General features: G+C 45.8%; 2 protein-coding genes across 6 annotated transcripts in view; one reads left to right on the top strand and one right to left on the bottom strand.

Annotated features, from left to right (window-relative positions):
- CBY2 (chibby family member 2) overlaps window positions 1-8,913 on the bottom strand; it is a 45,248-nt gene extending 36,335 nt beyond the window's left edge. For 3 of the 4 annotated variants that reach the window (XM_027591354.1, XM_027591348.1, XM_027591352.1), the window contains exon 1: window positions 8,779-8,913. The gene's annotated coding sequence lies outside the window, so the exon portion shown is untranslated. The remainder of the gene's footprint in view (window positions 1-8,778) is intronic. The other variant, XM_027591349.2, reaches the window with a different exon arrangement.
- Window positions 8,914-9,054: 141 nt separating this feature from the next.
- ERICH6B (glutamate rich 6B) overlaps window positions 9,055-15,615 on the top strand; it is a 55,836-nt gene continuing 49,275 nt past the window's right edge. For both annotated transcript variants that reach the window (XM_027591346.2, XM_027591347.2), the window contains exon 1: window positions 9,055-9,190. The gene's annotated coding sequence lies outside the window, so the exon portion shown is untranslated. The remainder of the gene's footprint in view (window positions 9,191-15,615) is intronic.

The raw sequence follows: 15,615 nt of genomic DNA, 5'->3' as shown, positions 1-15,615 counted from the left end.
TTTTTTCTCATTGCTTATATTGATTATAAAAATAACAATACTATAGTCCGTAATAATGTAAATTCTGCCATAAGACAATAACCAATCGAACTCAAATGGGAGGAAGATAACTTTTTGTCTGGGATGAGGGAGGATATGGTGGGTACCCGCATCCCCATTATGCTCTTGGACCAATTTACCCAGTGAAACAGGAACCAAATAGCTGAGAAATTTCTGGATAATTGCCAATATCCTGGCAAGTCCAGCCCTCAGATATTTAAGCGGAAACACTTACAGGCTATCAAGTAGCACCAAACTACAACTAGGAAATCATTTATTCAGAGAGCACAGCTTCACCCCCAAATTCCCAGCTGGCTGTACAACTCATCTCATGGATTAACACATAGAAAGCCAACTCCACACTGTACAAAATACAAAAATACAACTCTGTACAGTTGAATTTTCGGAACTTCATTTGTTGCATTAGTTTTACTGTTTTTGTCTTGTGTTTTTTGTTTTTTAATTGGCCTTATGGCATTCCCTAGAGCCTTCAAGAAAATTGTTGAATAATAATGGCAGGAGGAGACATCTCTGTGCAATTCTGGCTTGATTTTTTTTTTTTAAGATTTTATTTATTTATTTGACCAAGAAAGAGAACACAAGCAGGGGGAGTGGGAGAGGGAGAAGCAGGCTTCCCACAGAGCACGGAGCCTGATGTGGGGCTTGATCCAAGGATCCTGGGATCATGACCTGAGCCGAAGGCAGACACCCAACAACTGAGCCACCCAGGCACTCCCTGGCTTGATTTTAATGTAAATTGTTTTGTGCTTCATTATTCATACTAATATTTGCTGTTGGTTTTTGACAACCGATCTTCGTCATTTTTAGGTACCTTCCTTCTGATTGAGTGAGGAAGGCCTTTGGCTAAAAGTAGCAGAAAACCGGATTGTGATTTGGAACAGCAATTTAGAGGCAAACAGGGTCTGGTGTTCTTTTAGCAGTTCAACAAAGTTGAGATGGAATATGTGTAAGCGGGTGGCCCCTGTCTACTGTGTAGAAGAGATAGGATAAAGTGCTCAAAAGAGTTGTGAAGTCAGTAAGAGGAACAGAGAGACAAGAAAAGGAGAGAGCCAGGGTACGTAGTGGGCTAGAGAGAAGAAACAGAAAAATCTCTGATGGGGAGGAAAAACGTCCTGCCACATTTCCTGAAAGACAACATGGACAACCACATGGAAGACACCATTTTGATTTTAAAAGCTTTAGATCCCGCTGAACTTACAAACCTCCATAGTGGACTCCAAAAAATCACAAAAGTCCGTGTTACTAGATAATTGTGCCCTTCTGTATATCCACCCACTCTAGGACACTGAAGTACAACATTTCACATTTCAGGAACACTGAGAGTATATAAGTTTAGCATCAAATACTTCATGCAAAAATAACAAGCTTGGCTCCTGGGGCTTCCTTGAGTATTTCAGAAACGACTCAAAGCAAAGCTTCAGGCACGCATGCTACCATCAGAAGGGGACGTGGATTAGTTAAATTGGGAGGTAAATTATTTCTGGCTGCTGAATAGCTTCAAGTTTCTCCTTACTTGATTAGTTAGACTATGTCTGAGTTGTTTAAAACTCTTTTTTACCCTCTAATGGAAAAGTAAACCAATTCTATCCAAAATATTTAGAAAGTAAAATCACATCGAGGAGTCTCAAAGTTAAATCTTGGACTGAGATAAAATATTCCGTATGAATTGTCTTATGAAAAATCAGCTTCCTAGCAGCAACCTGAACAAGCTCCGATTTAATGGCGCCATGAAAATGTTTCCTGCTGTACTAGGAGACAAGATCTCATAATTCCTTTTTGAACTATGAAAGAAATCTATCATCGAGGCCTTGTGGGCAGGAACACGGATTTAGGGGGTCAAAACACCAAGCATTTCCCTTCATGACCTCGCCACATGAACCCCTAATTAATTATGGGTATCCTAATGTGAAAAATACTTTCGTAACTGAAGGGTGACCCACTCCCATTCATAAGCAGACCACAAATCGGTCACAACTCCCCAAACACCATGAAGGAGCTGCTCAATTTGTATCTGTGTTGAACTTCAAGTGTTGCATAATTTATATCTAAAATCCACTCTCATACATCTGCTAAAAGACCCACTCTGACCTTCGCTCCCAATCCCAACTGCATTAAAAGGGACTATAAATCACTGGAACACAGTACCCAATCACAGCCCGGCTCTCTCAAAGCAGGCAAATTTCTCACCTTGATGAGTTCATCATCCCCTAAAACAGGTTATAAAAACTGTTTGCACGTTGAGATAATAATTCAAAGACTCTTTGTTTTACCTATGGCTCACTACCCATCCAGGTGAACCAAGTGTGCGCATCGACAAATGGAGCAGCTGGGTTCCACTGGGCCTTCCATTTACCCCTACCTCGAGAAGACTGAACCTCAGATCCATGTGTGCACCCAGCCGTGGACCTGTCCTCAATTTAACAGAGCTCTGCTTTAGGCTCAACAGACCTTATATCCAAGGATAGCACAAAATATAAAGATATGATCTTTACATCTAAAGATCCCCTTGACTCCAGATCAAAAATGAGAATACGTTTTTACAGGAAGCCCACCTCTGTCCTTTCCTATAGCAAAGCTCTGCTTTCAAATATAAATATTTTTGATCCCTAAACAACAATATTTTGTTTTCTCTGCTTTGCCAGGGGAGGAAATCTTCACAAATTTCTCTCAATCTCTGGATGCAGTTACATCAGTTGTGCTGCTAATGCAGATGGTATGAGGTCTGCTCCCACCCCAAATCACTGTTGAGAACCAGAAGCCCTACAGCAGACAGGTGCAGCAAGAAGAGGCTTCTCCTAGCAGTTTCCAGGGAGGTTTTTCCAAAGAGATCCAGGAAGAACCATGAGGAAGTCTTACTGCCAACTGCTACCCAGCAGTGGGGGAGCTCAGGATTTTCCTTGGCAACCATGGTGTCATCTGTATCTTAGAAGGGGCTTCGTCCAACCTGGGTGGCGGCAGATAGCTGGTGGGCTGGGACAATGGCCAAGCTTAGCCCCCCATGAGTATGTTAACAGAGAACTAGTGTTCTTGAAGTTGACATCTCTCTGTCCTAGTCAAGGGGCTCTGGGTCACCGACACCCACAGTAGGGTATTTGACTGAGGCCCTGTCCCCACAACCTACCAAGAACACATGTTGTTGGCTCCCTGCAGAGGCACACCCAACTTAGCTGGTCACCCTGCTAGAAAGAAGGTAAAGGAGTTTAGAACACACCTCTTTACCTTCTAGTTGATTAAGAGGTTTGAAGTTTCCTCGCGGGATATAACACAAGAAGAAGAAAAATCTTCCAAATGGGCCACCATCTACAGTACAATTAGACCTGCTATACAACCAAATATAGGCCCTAGTGAGAGACTCTCACGTGGTGTTTAATTTCTTTTTCTTTTCCTTTTTTCCCCGTTTTTAGCTATTCTTCAGCAATGACTTCTCTCTTGTGACACCCTCAAATGTGGTTAAGGGCTCTGTACAGTAGAGCCAAGTTAGCCATGTGCTGATTCGTCTGTTCTTCCTGTATTTCCAGGCCTGGAGATCTTTCCCTGACCTCTGTTCCCCTGGGGTCTGATTTGTATGGCTAGAATACATACAAAAATGCAGAACAGAGCCATTGAACCTGGAGGATGTTCTTGCAGTCTTCAGGTAGAGAAAGTACAAGGGAAACATCACCTCCAGGAAAGGAAATGCCAATTGTACATGAAGAAGCAGGATTTTCAAAATATTTTTGCACCCCTACTGTCCTTTAGAAAAAAAAAAAAAAAAGTCCTCCGAGTTTCAACTGTCAGGCCAGTTACTCTTAGAATGAGAAAGTAGAAATCCAAATGAGAGTAAGAATCGAGAACAACTACCTACCACTAAACAGGATGTGATGGCTGGAACCCGGTAATGAGTGAAGACCCTGATGGGGGTTAAAACAAAGCCTGTGGTGCCTGGATTCTAAAAGGGGATAAAGGTGGTGCCTGGTTTTATAAAGGACAGCTGTCCTTGGCAACTGTGAAGTGCTCTGTCAAATTGTAATATCTGTTAAAATGGATTCTCCATGAGTCTGTTTGCGGTCACATGGAACAACTGAAGGTAAAGAAAAACCACCGGCATGGGTTTGTGAAAAACATATGAGCAGCCTGCCTTCACGTGGCTCCACGGCAGATGCTAGAAAGGAGTAGATGTTATTTCCAAAAAACTTCATTTAGGCTCTAGGAGCTCTTATTGCCACCAACAACCTAAGCAACTGGCCTTTGAATAGGTGATCTTGGGAGCTGGAGAGGACAGAAATCCCAGCTTTGGGGATGAGGAAGGGACAGAAGGCAGGGGACCCCCCACCGGCACGAGATAGCCCCGTTCACCTCTGTCCCTGCTTCAGGGGTAAGTGAACAGCAGCAGGATTTCTCTGGGCTCCTGGAAGGTACCCTATTTGGTATTGTCTGGTTGGTCCCCCTTGATCCTAATGGAGTCACTCCTTCCCACTCTCCAGGGTTTCAAACCTCTCTGCCAAAGCCCATGTTGAGAAGTAGCAACACAAGTCAACCTGCTTGGGGCGCCTGGGTGGCTCAGATGGTTAGGCGTCTGCCTTCGGCTCAGGTCATGATCCCAGAGTCCTGGGATCGGAGCCCTGCTCTCCCTCTGCCTCTCCCCCTGCTCATGCTCTCTCTCTCTTTCTGTATCTGTGTCTCAAATGAGTAAAATCTTAAAAAAAAAAAAAAAAAAAGAGAGAGAGAGAGTCAACCTGCTTATTTAACTCTTTCCTAACATACAGGAACATGTCTTCATTCGGTGCCTGTGACACTGTCAGTGGCTTTGGTGGATCCTGACAAAGGAATCAACTTTCCTGATGCTCACTTTTCTGAACTTGAACCTAAATTAAATATTTACTATTTAATAAATATTAACCATTGCTAAAGTGGCCATTTGTCCTCGTTTGCCCAGACTGTCCCAGTTCATGCCTGTTGTCCTGGCAAAATTATTCATCTCTCCCCTCTCACTGACAGAGGATCCCGGCATGGACGACCCATCATGCGCTGGCCCCGGCCGGGGGAGGGAGGGGGGCAACCCCCGGGGGGCAAGGCCTCTCCTCCTCTCCTCTCCTGTCTTCTCCTCCACATCATCTATTTCTCTCTAGCTCATTACTTTTCAGTCATACCACACATCATGAATAATTTATTATTCATATCCCACTTATTTCCAAAAAGGATTAAAACAGTATACGGTGCATTCACTTGGCAAATATCTCGTGGAAGTCTAAAGTTCCATGAACACTACCTGAAGGCATAGATATGCACAAAGTTGTTCAAATAAAAGTTAAAAGTGAAGGCAATGAAAAACATACAGAGGGGGAGGTTACTATGTTAGAGATCGTGGGGGAAACAGTACTTGTAATTCCTTCTATATTTGACTTTGAGCTTCCCAGTAGTAAAACCAAAAAGTAAATTACAATGTATAACATCAATCACATCGCCTAAGGAAGTACAACTTTGACAAAAAAAAAAAAAATGCTTTTTCTTCTGACACTAATTCTCGTAGAATTTAATCATTCATTCAATAAATATCTATTGAGTACTTACTCTGTCCCAGGCAGTGTTCTAGGTGGTGAGATACAGAAGTGAATAAAACAAAGCAAACAGATAAAAACTTCTGCCCTTGGTGAACTTCCATTTCAGTAGAGCAAGACAGACAATAAGTAAAATATATAGTGCATCAGACAGTAGTAAGTGCTATAGAGAAAAATGAAACCAGAACAGAGAATAAAGAGAGCTCAGAGAGGGGTCTGCAGTTTTAATAGGGTGGTAAGGAACCCCCGCTCCCAGAGGGTAACATCCGAGGAGAGACATGAGGGTATGAGGGAGAGATCATGTGACTATCTGGGGAGGAGTCTTCCAGACAGAGGCCTTGAGATGGGAGCACATGAGACCAGTGTGGCTCCCATGAGGTGAATCAGGAGCCGATTATGATTACATCAAGTCAGAGATAAGAAGGGGTTGGGGGGACCGGAAGTGGAGATCTGGGGTTTTTCCTTCCAATAAGCAGAAAGTCATGGGATGATTTTGAGCAGAGAAGGGTCATGACCTGACATATTTTAAAGGATCATTCTGGATGCTATGTCAAGTATAGATGTAGAGGAACAACACGCAGAAGTATAGAGACCAGTGAAAGAGTCTGTGGAATTTTCCAGACAAGAAAAGGTAGTGAGAAGTGACCAGATTCTGGGTGTGTCTTAAAGGTAAAGGCAACAGAATTTGATAACTGGTTACATGTGAGGTGAGAGAGAGGGAGAGAGAAAGGCCAAGATGTTTCTAAGATGCTTGGCGTGAGCAGTGGAGTTGCTGTTTACAGAGATGACTGAGGCGAGAGCAGATGGTAGAGGAAGATCAGGAGTTTGATTCGGGGTCTGTTAAATAAGATACGCCTGCTGGACACCCCAAGTAGAAATGTCAAGTCAGGCAGGTGGTCAGGTATGAGTCTGGGGTCCTCACGAATCCTCACATAAAATATATGGAATGGTAAAGTGAGCAAGGTCTTTAACAATTATTTTTTGCCAAAATACAGAAATATTTGTCTTATGACCATTTTCTTTCAGTCTAAGATAAAAATCAAGGTCACACTCTTCAATTATAGCTAAGTGAAGGTATCTCTGGAAACAGCCAAATTAGTATAGTAAATGTCCTAAAACATGTTGCCTTTGGGAATTTAACTTAGAACAAGGATAGAGCTTCCTGAAGCTGGAGAAATGGGAAGTTATACGGACCTATCCGTTTTCTCTCAACTATGTTTCAGATTTGCCTTTGGCAAGAGTGAGCTAATTGTACTTATTCTCCAGGGTAGATGGTTAGGTAGCAGGGTTGACATTTTGCTATGAAAAGCAGAAAAAGAGTCTGGTAAATTCTCACCCAGATCAAAGCCCATCTCATTCTTACTTGGAGGCAGGTCACCAGAATACCTGAAAGACCTACCCAAAATTTTCTTTAAAAAACGAACTGTGAATTTACTCAAATGGGCAGACAAATCCCAAGCTGAGACCTCAGAATGATAAGCTGGTGCTTAGCAACAATTTGGAATTGTCCAAGTTAAGATGTAGGGTTTTCCTGGCAAAAGGATGGATCTCGGACAGTGGCTTACACAGACAGATATCAGTTAATCCTTTCCCCAGCCAGATAATAAAAGTGTCTATAATCCCTCCGGGCCATAGTAGTCTGGAGGGGGGGAAAAAAATTGCGCAACTGTCAGAAATGTAGCAGAACTTTCAAAAGTACGTATCAGCAACATAAATGGGAAACCTATATCACAGTTGGGTTTTACCTCTGAAAGTATAAAAATCACAGCCTTTTTAAATTCCTTGAAACGAGATACTTAGTTTGTCTTGTCCAGTCTGTATGCCCAACACCTCCTGGAACAATGCCAGCACATAGTAGGCATTCATAAGATACTGACAAAGCAATGAATCAGTGAACATTAAAAAATTAAAAAACCTGTGAGCGCCATCTTGTGGAAGGCCTTACCATGACAAAGAGATTATAGTCACCAGATGGGAGAATGGACACTGAAATTTCTGGGGGACAGGACCTGAGGGGCCACAGACCATTAGGAGTAGTGGGCTAGGAAACTGCCTTGAAGCTGTGTGTGAAAACTAAGTACGCTCTTTACTTAGATTCAGGGAAGCTAGGTGGACATTATAGGGGGCTACAAATGTTCCCCTAAGCCAGCCTTTGGCACTGGTCCTGAGAATAACTGAGAGGTATAGCTCTCAAAGTAGTCTTTGACCAGTCCCCCCTCACCAAACACTGTTGTAATAACCTAGCCTCAAATTCTTCCTTTGTGCTTCAAGAGATCCTTAGGAACCGAAGATCCAAAGAGCCCTTTGGACACCTGGCTGCGTCCTCTGTCTTCCTGTTTCTCCGACTCCCTGAGGCTCCTGCTGTCACCCCATAATACTGGTATGGACTTGGCCTCTCCTCTGCTTTTCTCCAACTTTTCTCCAACTTTCTCTGTGTCCCACGCCCTTCACACTGGAATCCCCTTTTCTGTCATTCCCACCCCCTTACCAAAGCCTGACAGAGGCCCCTGAGAGACAATGTGAAGAACCCCACAACACTGCTGCTACAAACCGGGTACTCATGATTCTTCAGGGTTTGCCGGATACCCGAACTTACACAATATGAGGAACCCTCTTTGAGAAAAAGAATTTAAAATTATAAATTTAGGCGCAAACGTGAATATTTAGAATGGGAAAAGAAATCACAGAAAATCACTAAAATTTCAAAGATCAAGGACCTTTTCTTCTGAACTGTCTGTGACAACTGACCAGGCCTCCTTGCCCCACTGGGCCACTCTGCCACTTCCCGCAAATCCACTCAGAGGGGCCAGAACATGTGAACTTCACTGGTTTCCTCTTCTGTCCTCCCCGGGTAGTGGCCAGCCTCCCCGGACCCCCCAAAAGTACCCGAGAGAGAGCAGAGGGGCTCCTGTCCTCCAGGCTGCTTAGGGGTCTTTGTCCCGGGAACCAGCCCAGGTGAAGCTACTCAGGGTGCCTCGTGGGAATACACGCTCCCCTCTGACCTCCCCCCCAACCCACGCTGTAGCCCATAGGCAGACCAGACTGAGTTCAAGGCTGTCCCCTCTGGGAGCCACAGACCGCCCTCCCTTCCATCTAAGCAGCCGCCCACCAAGCCCAGCCCTGGGCCCCAGCATTCCGGAAAGCTAGCCCCTAGGAAAACAGAGCTATAAAAATTCCATACCATTAAATAAATAACACAACAAAAGAAAACTCCACCCAGTGCTGGCCGGCCCTCCCCTGCTCAGGAGCCCAGGGTGGATCGGCTGTAGGGCGGGCGCCAGCCTCCTGCGAACGCTAGCGGGCTGCGATCCACAGGTTCCATCTGGGGGACACCTGACGCAGAGGGCCCCGGCGCAAATAATGAACCCAACTTTCTGGCCAGCCCCTGCCGCGTGGCCTGAGCACTTCCCCGGGGACCAGAGAGGCTGCAGGAGGGAAGCGGAGAAGGCGCGGAGGCTGGGAACCGAGCCCCCCCCCCCACCCCGGGGGGCGCCGGCAGACGTGGGGGCACCGTTTCCATGGTAACGAGGAGCTAAAACAAACGCGGGCGGCCCGGGACCTTTGCGCTGGATCTGCGCGGCTGTCTGGCTTGGGTAAGGCATCCACGTTAGCCGCCGGGTGTGTAGGGGCCCCGACTCCCTCCGCCAGCCCCCGCCGGGCCGCAGGGAGCGGGGAGCGGTGTGGGGAGTGCGGGAAACAAAGAAGCATCCACACGCAGCCTTCTTTGTTTCTCTCCCCTTTCTCTGCCCCTCACTGTTGGCCTTTCTGTTCCCCGCTCCGCTCTACCCTCTGTGAAGGGCGGTGTTGGCTCCCGATACTCCTACAAACGGAGGAGGACTGGGCGCCTTCCACTCCAGGGAGCCTCTGGCTCTGGGCTTAAGGAAAAACTGTGGGTGTAGATGGTTATGACTTCTTCCTTTTCGGCCTCCATAGCCCGGACAACTAAGCAAAAAAAGAATTCCCCAGATGGAAAATTCCAGCCTTGCCCACACACCGGGTCCTGTGACCCAAAGCAAATCACTCGGTTTCCCTGTGTTCCCCCACCTCTAAAATGGGAGAGAAACAGTGGTCCTAACCTTCCAAGGAGATGGTGAGGCGCGGCCAGTAGCAGGTGTCCCACAGGTGTCCTGTGCCAAGTGTCTGCTCAAGCTCACCCTCCTTGAAAGTTCAAACCTGAATACATTTGAAATTCTATTTATAAAAAGGGCCTTAGGAAATCACGTTTTAATGAGTACACTGGGGTGTCGATACTGCTAAAAATTGCACTGAGTGGTCTAAGGGAGCTCAAAAGACTTTTTTGACTTCTGTGCCCGTCCCCTGGCATGTTTAAATGTGGATCCAGGTCAGCCTGGGCATGGCACCATGGCACTCAGCAAAGCAGGCCAACCAGTTGTTCGCCCAAGAGGGAAGGCAGCTGCCTTCAGCCAAGAATCCTGCCAAGTTAGAGAGGTTGGAAACAGCTACGGAGGACAATAAGGACAATAACTGCGGCAACAAAAGGGCTTGCATTTGCAGCGCCCTGGGGAATGCCCGGTTCCTTCACGGAAATGAGGCTTCTCTGCGGGCTCCAGCCAGAGTTTCCGAGCCTCTGCTGGCAGCACCCCAGCCACACCCAAGGTCCTGTGACCCACTCCATTCTCTCCCACAGCGGCGGCTCTGCTGTCTGAGCCCACCGACAGCCCATCTCTTGGCTGCAAACGACAAACTGGATGTGCCGCCAGGCTCCCGTGTGCTTTTTCTTCCTATGGGCCGTCTATCCAGCCCATGGACTTCTGTGGAAATCCTGCCACGTGCCAGGAGTTGTGCGAGGCTGCCGACCCCCGTGGCTGAGGCAGACCTGCACATAAACGCCAACAGTGCGGGAAGGAAAGAGCATGAGAGACCTGGGGGGGCGGGCGGGGAGGACACTCCTTCCAGGGGAGTTGTCGTGTCTTCACAGAGGAGGTGATTTGGAGTTGGGTTTTGGAGGATGAACAGACTCGAACGTGCTTTAGGAAATTCAAAAGCCGGCTAGGACCCCAAAAAAGAAATCCCGCTCTGGAAGAGTTGGCGGAAACGTGTACCGCGTCCTCCAGAAAAGAACGTGGGACTATGAATATACTGAAGTACAAAACCAAGAAGAGACAGAAGCATGGCCCAGGGGTATGCCCAGGTCAGTAGACTGAGCCCTCAGTCCCAGCTCCGTGATGCTGGCGGTGCGCCCTCGGACTTCAGAGGCACTCCGTGACTGGCCAAACCCCTGGCCTCCTCCCAAGTTGACTCTTCCTGTTCAGTAATGTAACACTGTCAACAGGGCGTCCCACTAGGCACCTCAAGGATTGACAGGAAATGCATGAGCCCTGCAGGGAATGTTCTGAATAAGCCAGACTGTTCTAAAACCAAATCTCTCTTCGTTATCTTCTTGGAGCGAACACACAACTATCTACCAAAGTCAAAGGCTTCTCTTGCACCATAAGACAGGTGAAGCCCTGTCTCCCCTTCTCTGCTATTGTAGTTGGCCTGAAATACGCGGTTAAGTCAGGCCTTGGCAGCCATGAGTCCTCACCAAGCAATTGCTAGCCTTCTCCTGGGACCTTAAGGGTTTACCTGGCCTCTTCACTCCAGGTGGTGTGGTTCACAATCTCTTAGTCTACAAGCATCTGCCTCTGTTCCTCCCGTCCCACCAAAACTAGGGAGTACTGGCTTAATAACAAAGATTTTTTTTTTCGTTTTTGGTACTTAATCCCGCCCAACTCCAAAGATCTTGCCCTTTTTGATTGATGCCTTTACCTTTTTAGAAGAAAGCGATGCTTAAGCAGCACACCCCAGGTCCTGAACTTCCTTCTCAGCTCCAAATCCACTGAAGTCCCCCAGTCCTGTTTGCACCAGTGGTTGTGATAAACTTCAGCTCTGTGTTGGTTCCCAGCTTCAAGCCTTGCTTTTGGAGCTCAGGTCTGTGTGTGCGGCTACAGCCTTGCACTCGGTGCCTGGGGAGCTACACCAAACCGTGTTCACAGACACTGTCTCCAAGGCAATAAACACTATCAGCACTCTTCACCCAGGCTATAGTTTTCTGAACTGACAACAGGTGGAGCTCCTCAGCCCTAACCAAATCCATCTGTGCCACCAACTTTCTACAGAGTTGCAGGGATTCCAGGAGGCACGGGGGGGAGAGATTCAGCACCTAACAATGGCCTAGAACCCACTAATTCCCGGACCTCATAGTCTCTTGGCTGCTCAGGTTTCTTTCCAGGGTGGGAGGGGTGCCCACTCCCTCAGAGGTATCACTCTTTGAACAGGCCGTGGAGCCAGCATGGGATAATGGGTCTACCAAGGTCACCTGTTCTCTGTCCTGCAAAATTCCTAACACCTGGGAGCTTGCAGGCTCCCAGCACCATCCTGGGCTCTGCAACATGAGCAGACAAGCCATTCTGCCTGGATTCCTGAGGATTCCGGTCTTCATATTTACATTCTAAATGACTGGGTAAATTATGCTTGGAAGAACCCCACAAACAATCATAACAAAAAGTCCCTTTGCTCTTGGTCTTACCAGCTTTTCCAGGGACTAACGGCATTTTCAAGTCACAAATGACCCTCTTCCTCTCTCATGTTGTCTCTCCCTGGTCTCTCATTGAAATCTAGAATGCTCCCTGCTTTTCCAGTCCACCATGTGAAAACTTAAACCCACTTGCCAAGCCAGCTGAACTTGATTTTGTAGGGAGGGCCACCAGGGGGAAGGGAGGAGGCGCACTGGTCAGGCAGGTAGGAGAGAGAAGGGGCTAGATCACTGAGCAGTAATAGCATAGCCCCTTTCGTAAATAAGCTCCCCTAACCTTCTCCCTCTACACAAAATTCTCTTTCCACGTCTTTATGGTGGCTAAAGCCTACCTCCTGCCCTCCCAACCCCAGAATATCCTTTGGCTTGCTTTTAATTAAGTGGGGACTGCCTGTTTCCCTCACGGGCCCCACACCCTAGAAGCCAGGCATAGTGCTGGCCTTCTCCTAGCTCCCTATTCTCTCCCCTTATAGATACTCCTCCAGCTTATGTTGACATTCTCCTCCTCTGTTTTCATTCATGACATAATCATACTATACTGTATCTTAATTTATTTTTGTTTCCCTGCTTCAGCAAGATCTTGAGGTCTATAGATGTGCCTTATGCAATCTTGCAGCCCCAATGCCTGACAGTATCTGGCACATAGAAAGTCAATAATTGTTTGTGGCAAGAAAGGGAAAAGGAATAGGAGGGATCCTTGGAGGCTTATCATTTTCAGTAGCACATTTTGTAAGGTCTGGTTAATACACTGAGTGATAGAATCAGATTCACAAATATTTGAGCAGCCTGGAAGGGTGAGGCAGAGTCAGCAAGATGAAATTTAATACTGATCCACATAAATACTTGTTATCAGGTTCAAAAAATAAACTTAAGTTTAGCAAAACAAAACAAACAACAACAACAACAAACCTCAACAAAACAAAAGGTACAGTACATAAGAGCTACCTTCGAATATTTGTAGCTTGCCATAGAGCAAATCTGCTGTAGCTCCAGAAAGCAGACCTGGGAAGGCTGGTTGAAAGCCCAAGGCAGGAAAATTTAACAGAAGTCTGTGTAATTTGTTACGTGCTAAATACACTGTCTCGCACATAGAAATGGTGGCTGTGATCTTTCTTATCATTATTACCAGCATCATCTCCATTATTTATTATTTATAAGAGCTGTTCAACAGTCTGCCTCGGGAAGCACTGAGCTCCCATCCCTGGAAATCCAAGGTTATCATTGGGTAACCACCTGTCTGGGATGTTTGTCCACCTGATTCCTAACCCCTGGTCTCCCTTTCTCCATAATCCTGTGATTCAAAGAACAATGCTCTGTCATGTCCTGGGTAGTGAAAACCACAGATACAATTCCTGGCTAAGCAAACTGTCTTCTATAAAAAGAAGCTTTGGGACTCCCCACGTTTGTTGCAGTGTGCCTCCTTCAAACAACCCCTCCGAAGCGTCGCTTTGATGTTGAAAAATAAAATTGCTTTGGGTGAAAGCTCCTTTAATCTTATATAGATACAAATGCTTTGTGTCTTGGGGGATATGCCAAACTGCTCTTAGTATTTCAGAATTAATCTCATTAACGAAATCTCTGTTTAATCCCCACTGCTGTTTGCCAGAGATGTTGAATAATTCCACACCTGATCCTGCTGCCTCTGCACTGTGCACCCTTCTGGATTTGGTATTGTCTAAGAAAACACATCGGTGGGTTTAGGCTGGATCGTGGCATTCCCGTTTTGTTTAATGCTGTCATTATAGAGGGCGCCTGGGTGGTTTAGTTGGTTAGGGTCTGCCTTCAGCTCAGGTCATGATCCCGGGGTCCTGGGATCGAGTCCTGGGACCGAGTCCCGCATCGGGCCCCTTGCTCAGCAGGGAGCCTATTTCTCTCTCTCCCTCTGCCCCTCCCCCCCCCGGCTTGTGTGCTTTTGCTTCGCTCTCTCTCCCTCAAAAATTTTTTAAAAATGCTGTTGTTGTAGAAATGTTCCTTTTTACATCTTTATCTCATTTTCCTAATTTGAAAAAAAGGAAAGAAAAAGGGTAGGAGGAGCTTGCCTGTTATGAAAAATAACAAATGAAATGATGGAGTTGCTCATTAACTAGCCAATTCCATATAAACTTATGATAAACTATCAGTATTGCTAAGAAAAATGGAATTCATATAGGATAGCAATCAGTTGTCTCTTTCCAAAGAATATAGGAAACCCTTGATTAGATTACCTGGTTTGTAAAACATATTTTGTATATAAATGTATATTTACATACATATATATCAATAAATGAAATTACTGACTTCCTCCCTCTGGACACAAATTCTGGATCTCCTCCATTAGGAGCCATCAGTGAATGATCCAAAGTTACCACTACATGAAATAATCATTCATTTATTCATTTCAACCAACATTTATTAACCTCCTCCTATGTGCCAGGCATTATTCTAGGTGGCAGGAATATAGTGGCAGATAAAAGGGAGCAAAGTGTCTATTCTCCAATATATAGATCAATGAACATGATACAAATGTTATGAAGAAAATAAAACATGATAAGAGGCGCACCTGGGTGACTCAGTCAGTTAAAAGTCCGACTCTTGACTTCAGCTCAGGTCATGATCTCAGGGTCGTGAGATAAAGCCCCACATCAGGCTCCGCACTCAGCGGGGAGTCTGCTTGGGGTTCCCTCTCTCCCTCTCTCTCTCTCTGCCCCTCCCCCATGAGTGCTTGCTCGCGCACATGCAGCACACACTCTCTAACATAAATAAATAAATCTTAACAAAAATAAAAAACAAAAGATTGCCTCTGAAGAATGGATTACCGGAGAGCCAGAGCCAAAGCACAGAAGTGGCTGTAGAAGACGGTGGGCCAGACAAGGATGGGCACAGCTGTAGCAGACAGAAGAGTGGATTCGGGACATTTTTTGGAAGATAGCGCCGAGAAGACTTAAGGATTGGTTAGTAGATTTGGGAGGACGAAGAAAGGAGGAATCAAGGAAGACTCCAAATTTCTCCATCTGAGCCAATATGTGAATTATACAAGACCTTCCCAAACTTTCTCAGTTCATGACACCCTTAGTGTCTCAGTGAATTTTTCATGGTGCCCCCCTATGCCAAAAGAAGTCTGTACGGTTTTCATTTATTAGTTATATCCAAATAACTTAATAGATATTGTGTTGCATCTCTGTGTCACAGATTATGTCACAACTTACTGTAGAAAGTGAAAGAAAAAAATAATGCTTTTATTTCATTCTTGAATAGCCACAATGACTCTCTAACAGAACGTGTGTGCCCAGTGGGCATTGCGTGACTTCTCCGATCTTGGAATCTGATTGCACATGGCCACCCTCATTTTCTACTCCATACTGATTTTTTTGCATGGTACTTGCTTTTTATCTCAACAACTGTCAAAAACCCAGCTTTGGAAAATATGCCATCATTACAGGAAGATAGCATAATCAAAAATTAGGTTTTCATACAATACCGAACAGATGTCGAGTAATTCCTGTT

This window comes from Zalophus californianus, chromosome 3 (assembly GCF_009762305.2).
Source record: "Zalophus californianus isolate mZalCal1 chromosome 3, mZalCal1.pri.v2, whole genome shotgun sequence".
In the NCBI taxonomy this organism is placed as follows: Eukaryota; Metazoa; Chordata; class Mammalia; order Carnivora; family Otariidae; genus Zalophus; species Zalophus californianus.
The sequence above is the reverse complement of the archived record's forward strand: the minus strand, read 5'-3'. Positions and strand labels throughout refer to the sequence as shown.